Here is a 6,712-nt window from a genome sequence, read left to right on the forward strand (position 1 = left end):
GTTCTTGGAGAACTTATTTACTTGGTGTGTGTTTTACTGCTTCTTACCCTTCGGTATTGTGATTGTGAAAATAAAGCCGACAGATGCATTCGGTACTGAGGCTATTTATGTTCTCTTTGGTCTAGAGCTCCCATTTTAGAATAAAAATGGTTATTTTATGAGAAAATATGGTGTTATTGAGATTTTATTTTACAACAATGATTTGATAATATTGTAAATAGATTCTTGTAGAGCAGCAGCCTACGCCATACAATTCCACAACTCTTTTCATGGTATGTATCTTTTTTTGTTTATATTTTGACCGTTTAGTTTTGCTTGTATATGTTTCTTTTGCTCTTTGTTCGTGGTGGCAGGATGTCAAACTGCCAGGGTTTGTTGAACACATGGTTTGCTATTGTATTTTTCTGAAAAAACTTTAAAAGTATTTATGAATTTCTGGAATTTTGAAAACCATGCTTACAATTTATGAAATAATGTGGGATAAAGTGACCAGCATAAGTCAAACTTACTACGGGGATAAAAAAAGTTGTTTGAACATAGGAAAAATCGAGTGCAAGTTTCTTTTGTGTGTGAGGTTGGTCTATATTGATGTTTGCTTATCGGTCCAATCTTCTTGCGACTTATTGAACATCAGAGAGATGTTTAGGCAAAAGGACTCCAAAAAAAATATGCAATGGTACGAGCCTTTTTCACATTTAAGTGCACATATATTGCTGGAATTTGCAACTTTGAAGTTTTATTTTTACCTTCGAATCATTTTTGTGTCAAATGTATGGAAAATCTGAGAATATCTATGTTGTGTTTGATTTTTATTGTTTATGTAGATCGAGTACGAATCGATAGTGGAGTTTGGAGATTATAAGAATCTTATATATTTGTTTTTTTCTTTTGGGTATGTTTGGGTCAAAATTTTGTTTACATATGTTGCTTAATTTCAACTCTTTACGCTTTTCGTGTCAAGTTTCAGAGAATTGGACAGGTTAAAATAGGAAGAAAAAAAAAACAAAATCTTTCTATGTCTAATGTTTACTATTTATGCAGATAGAGTTGGAATCGATTCTCATGGGGAACTTGGAGATTCTTGAAATCAATAATAATAGAGTCAGGCTCTTTCCCGAACCGATGCTATGATTTCTATTTCCATTTTACTCATAAGTTTTTTTCATGCCTCAACATTTGATTTTACGGCAAGTGTGGCTCAATTTCATATGAATCTGATGAGGCAGCCGAATACACGAGATTTGTATTTGAGTTCCACGAAGTATCCGATTGTTGCACTCGTCTTCGAAACTTGAAGTATTCTTTCGTTCTCTCTCCTTTCTTCATGTTATCACCTTCATTAGATTTTTTTTAAACCAACCAATTATTGCCAACAAACCCTGTAAAATCTTCCTTTTTTTTGTGGTCTTTTTTGGTAAGTTTCGGTCAAACTCTTTTACTGATTAGTTTGTCCTCATTTATGTTTTATATACAAGATGAGCATGCTACCAAAATTTAGAATACAATGAACATCCCTATTATGAGAAACAAAAAACAAGAACTCATTAAGTCAATAAAAATATGACCTATATAATCCTGCCTCGGACACAATTCATCCCCCGCCCAAATTTCTCAGCGAAAGAAGTTGACATTTTCTACAAAAATCAAAACGGTAGCAACAAATTAAGTTCAAAGAATTAAAACAGGACTGGAAAACGAACTCAACCAAAGAAAACTGTAAGAAAAAGAATATTATAATCAGACAAATATATAAATAAAAAAAATTGACCTCGTAGGCAGAGGGATTGGGTTGGACTGACACGTCAGCGAAGATGGTTGAGCGGACGACCACGGGAGCGCTGGAGGTGGTGCGATTAAACAGACATGGAGCAATCTGCAGACAGGGAGAAGAAGACGAGCACAGAAAGTATGAGAAGGAAAGAAAATATGAAAAAATCGGTGACGCCGGAAAACATCACTCACCGTGGACGGGGCACAGAGGAATTAGGGAAATTGGTGGAAAGAAAAGCGAAAAAGAAATAGAAGCCTGGGAGAATTCTGCCCACAATAAAAGAAACTTGAAAAAGAAAACAGGGTTAGTTATCTTTGGAGTTAAAAAACGCTAAACGATGCCCTTTTACTATTAAATGGGCCGGAAAAAAAAAAAGAAAAAAAAGGACGCACAAGCTGGTAGACGCATCGCCTCTTTTATATATATATATATATATATATATATATATATATATATATATATATATATATATATATATATATATATATATATATATATATATATACTAGTTTAATGACACCGCGCAAGGCGCGGTGCTGGTGCCCATTTTAGTAGTGAAATGTTTCGGGTGGTAGTGGTTGAATATTGAAGAATGAAACTCAATAAAATTGGGTAATGATAATCAGAAGACATGTAAGCAAAAAATCGAATGTCACATGGAGTCGTGGAAATAAGACTATTTATATGAACTCATTTTTAAACGTGCCTTACGTTCTATATGTGCATGTCTCATGCTAAATCCAGCACATTACATTGTAAAACAATTATGCTTACATAATGATTCGCTACTTTCGATATATAACTAATAATTTACATTTATATATTGAAAAGCAAGGTCCTTGTAGATGTAGATAACCATGACAAATCTAGCAAACAAGAAGTGCAAACAAATGAACAGACTACTACAGGTAGAGCCATTTGTGTAAAGAGTGTCCAACAAAAAAAGAGAATTCCATTTATAGTGCAATTAGGGAATCTAAAATAGTACCAATTACAAATGTAGAACATGTTAGAATTGCCTTGAAACCGTATATAAACCGTATAAACCAAAATAAAATTGAAATCAAAGACCAGTAACAATCCCCTTTCCTCATTAATGGTCTGTCATTGAATATAGAGCAGATCTGCAGCGGAAGTGTGTGAACATCAACAGCTAAAAAAATTAGAAAGATAACACAAGATGCATATAGTTTCTGCTTCTCACTCGTAAAAGCCAAGAACTCTGATTTCATTCCCATAATTTGCATGAGATCTTTCAAAATCAAATGCTATTTTTCACTGCAAAAATCTTGAAACAAGAACAAAGTGCAACCCATCACCAAATAAAGTTTTATTTTGTATCACACATTCTCTATCTAGCACACCGGTAAAAATGAAAGAAAGAGCCCGGCAAGTGAAAATATATATATATACATCACAAGTAACATAACAAGTACATTGTATACCTTTCTCAAGTGAAAAATGAGCCAATCTTTGTGATTTTAGAAAATGAAGCCACTGCACATAAGCACCAAACGGAGGTTTAACAAAAGTAGCAACAACACCTGATTAAGTATATCAAGAACCTAATTGTTTTTGGCACAATCTTCCGCAGTCTAATAAAGCTCCAAGCCCACCAAAATCTAAACCCGAAAAAATAATCAGCAATTACCGTATTCAATAAATAATTGTAATAGTGATAAATAAATAAAAGAGCATCAAGGAAACAAACCCCGTCATACAATTCCATATTTCTTAATATTTATAATTTAACATCAGCATATGTGATTCTTAAGAAATGAACTATGTTTCCACCAGTAATGTAGACAAGCATAACTCCAATACACAAGTTTTCATATATGGAAAATAATGTCAGAGTAGTTGTAATTGAAAATGTGCTTAGTATGATTTCATCAAATTTTAGCGCACCTGACATTGCAGTAAGTGGGGGAGAAGGAGTATGAATGGACTTAGGTTAACATTGGTAAGCTAGGCCAACTAAAATTGGAAGAGTTACTGCTGGTTCAATATAGGTATTTATTCTCGCTATTATGGAACGATATCGAACCACTATTAAGTCTTGCTTGAGAAAATATCGGTTAACAGGTTTCAAACATCTGCATACTTTTGTCAATAACAATATTTGTGTTCGTTGTTTTTCATTCATATCTTGCCTTCATTGAACAAAGAAGTAAATTTTCTTTATTGTTTCGAGTGTTGACTCTTATTGAATTGTCCAAATGTATAAAGGCGTATGTTGATCAGCATATATATATATATATATATATATATATATATATATATATATATATATATATATATATATATATATATATATATATATATATATATATATATATATATATATATATAATTTCTTTTTGTAGGACATTTTAGTATATTTTATGTCATTGGCTCTCCTCGTCCAGATATTTAACTGATAAATATGCTTGCTTAGTTTTGTTAATCGATGATTATTGAATTTGTTCAACCGACTATTACTCGCAATTGCTTACCTACACTCCAACTTTATTCCTACACTGTAATTCGACATATAGTAGTTTCTTTGTTATCTTCCACAAAATTTCTGTACGACTCACTGTGCATTATTACTTTCTACTCTTTGGTTATTTCCGAGTGTTATGCAAAAATTAATGGGTGTTATGCAGATAGGGGCCCCCGCGGTAGAATCATGGAGCGCATTTCCCCGCTACAAACTTGATACTCTAGGAAAATTATATTTCTAGCCTGTTTTTAGCCTTTCCCAGGCTTCAAGTGTCGTAAAATATTTTGCAGAGTCAAGTTTGCCCTTGACGGGAAAGCACATGTCTGGCACAATCGGAAAGAATGTCAAAGTTACTTCTAATTAGTTTTCTTCAATGTTTTTTGTGGTTCTTTCCTTTTAAATTACAGAATGTATTAACCGATGTTACTATTTAACATCGGTTCTTGATCAGTTCTTGATCAATTCCACAATCTATTGGAAAAGCCGCTAGGGCGTCTCTTTGTAGCCTATCAATGACGTAAATCGCTACCCCAAACCCCAAATACATGGACAAACAAGACCGCACCTTGCGCGGTGCACACCCCTAGAATATATATATATATATATATATATATATATATATATATATATATATATATATATATATATATATATATACATATACCTAATTGGGCCGGCCCAGTGGGCCCTAATTTATCTAAAAATTAGGTCCGATACACGAAAGCCCAATTACTTGCAATTGGGTCCACTACATGAAAGCCCAAGCACCTTCAAAGTAAAGTTTGGGCCCAACAAAGTAAGCCCAGCCTAATCAACGACATATAAATAGATGTTTTACTCATTTGTAAAGGTACGTTCTATTATTCACCATCAATCTAGAGTTGAACTCTCTCTACCATCTCCACGATCCGTATATCTGACTTGAGCGTCGGAGGGGTTTTCGCCGGATCAACCCCGGCTTAGTTCACGTGGTTTCCGCCGGATCAACCCCCGGCTTAGTTCACGTGTGTTCATTTCACAGGGACCACAAGATCATCAAGTTGTCAAGCTACTGATCCGCTTTGCTCTCCCAGCTCGTTTTCTACTATATATATATATATATATATATATATATATATATATATATATATATATATATATATATATATATATATATATATATATATATATATATGAGAATTCGACTTTTGCTCCCCGTTTGAAATAGGAAATTTATGGGCAGTGGCCCTAAAGAAAGTAGTTGTGAAAACGATTGTAGAAAAAATTCAATGTGGAATAATTCTTGTTAGACTTTTTTGCATATTACCTTTGCTGTAATTTTATTGAACTATGTTTGTCTTTGACCTATTTATTTCAAATAGAGCAAATTGCATATCAGCCCCTAGAAATTTATAATTTTCACACTTTACTCCCTTAAAATTTCAAATGTGAATCTCCCCTTCAAAATGTTATTCTTGTTGCACATTGTCCCCATAGCAAAATTTTGATCGATTATTCATCGGCATTTCAGTATTTTTGTTGCACATTTCCCTTTATATGTTATTTTTGTTGCATGTTACCCATTACAAATATTATCTTTTTGCACATTGCTCCTTTAAAATGTTATTTTTGTTGCACAACGCCCACCAAAAATTGGCTTCTGGGGAAAAGTGCAACCAAAATTATATAATGAAGGAGGATTATCCAGTTTTTGAATTTTTAGGGGGGACAATGCGAAAATGAGAAATTTGGAGGGGGTGAAGTGCATTTTGTCTTTTCAAATATATACACCTATATATATTTTTTTTGATTATTTCACAACCATTTTCTTTCTCTGACGAATATAATTTTGAACAATTACAAAATAACAAATAATCACGTCCTAAATTTTTTTTAGCAATATGACCCTTATAAATTTATGTTGTTACTTTAACATATCCTCTATTCGTCAACACCGGTCAAAGGGGTAAAATAGAGAGTCCACTTATTTTTTCATCCAAAAATTCGACGGAGGTTGTAAGGGTGTATACGGAACCATCTAAGATGGGAGGGTTTTAATAACTTTTCATCTAAGAGGGGAGGTCCATGTAATCTCACTATCTAAGAGGCGGTTCAGTTGAAATGAATCCATGTTTTTACTATTGACCGTTAAAAGTATGGGGTGTTTTGTATTTTTTTGTTAGTACACCGGGATGAACGTGACAATGGGTATGCTAGATGGATGCAATTTGTATTTACCTTTTCTTTATCATTTTTTTTTACTTTATGTTAAATTTTCAAATATGATATTTAAATTACTTCAAATTTGAATAATAGTATGCACTTCTATACAAATTCATTGTGCATTCTTTTAATTCTATACTTCAAATATTTTATTATTTAAAATTGGATATAAGAATATTATTTAAAAATATTAAAGAAAACATTATTCAAAAATAGTATTTTTTTAATACCTGGTATAAATATTATTTTTTTAA

General features: G+C 32.6%; 2 long non-coding RNA genes across 2 annotated transcripts; one reads left to right on the plus strand and one right to left on the minus strand.

The window, feature by feature from the left end:
* The first annotated feature begins 223 nt into the window (after positions 1–223).
* On the plus strand, positions 224–1,422 carry LOC105956167 (uncharacterized). The gene is made up of 2 exons (XR_016034924.1): positions 224–272; positions 1,042–1,422. It is a non-coding gene; the product is annotated as an uncharacterized LOC105956167 (long non-coding RNA).
* A 1,011-nt stretch (positions 1,423–2,433) lies between these two features.
* Positions 2,434–3,617, minus strand: LOC148766361 (uncharacterized). The gene is made up of 2 exons (XR_016034958.1): positions 2,976–3,617; positions 2,434–2,895 (listed from the first exon to the last, which is right to left on the minus strand). It is a non-coding gene; the product is annotated as an uncharacterized LOC148766361 (long non-coding RNA).
* Between the last annotated feature and the right edge of the window lie 3,095 nt (positions 3,618–6,712).

This window comes from Erythranthe guttata, chromosome 12 (assembly GCF_056151865.1).
Source record: "Erythranthe guttata isolate IM_541 chromosome 12, IM_541, whole genome shotgun sequence".
NCBI classification, from domain to species: Eukaryota; Viridiplantae; Streptophyta; class Magnoliopsida; order Lamiales; family Phrymaceae; genus Erythranthe; species Erythranthe guttata.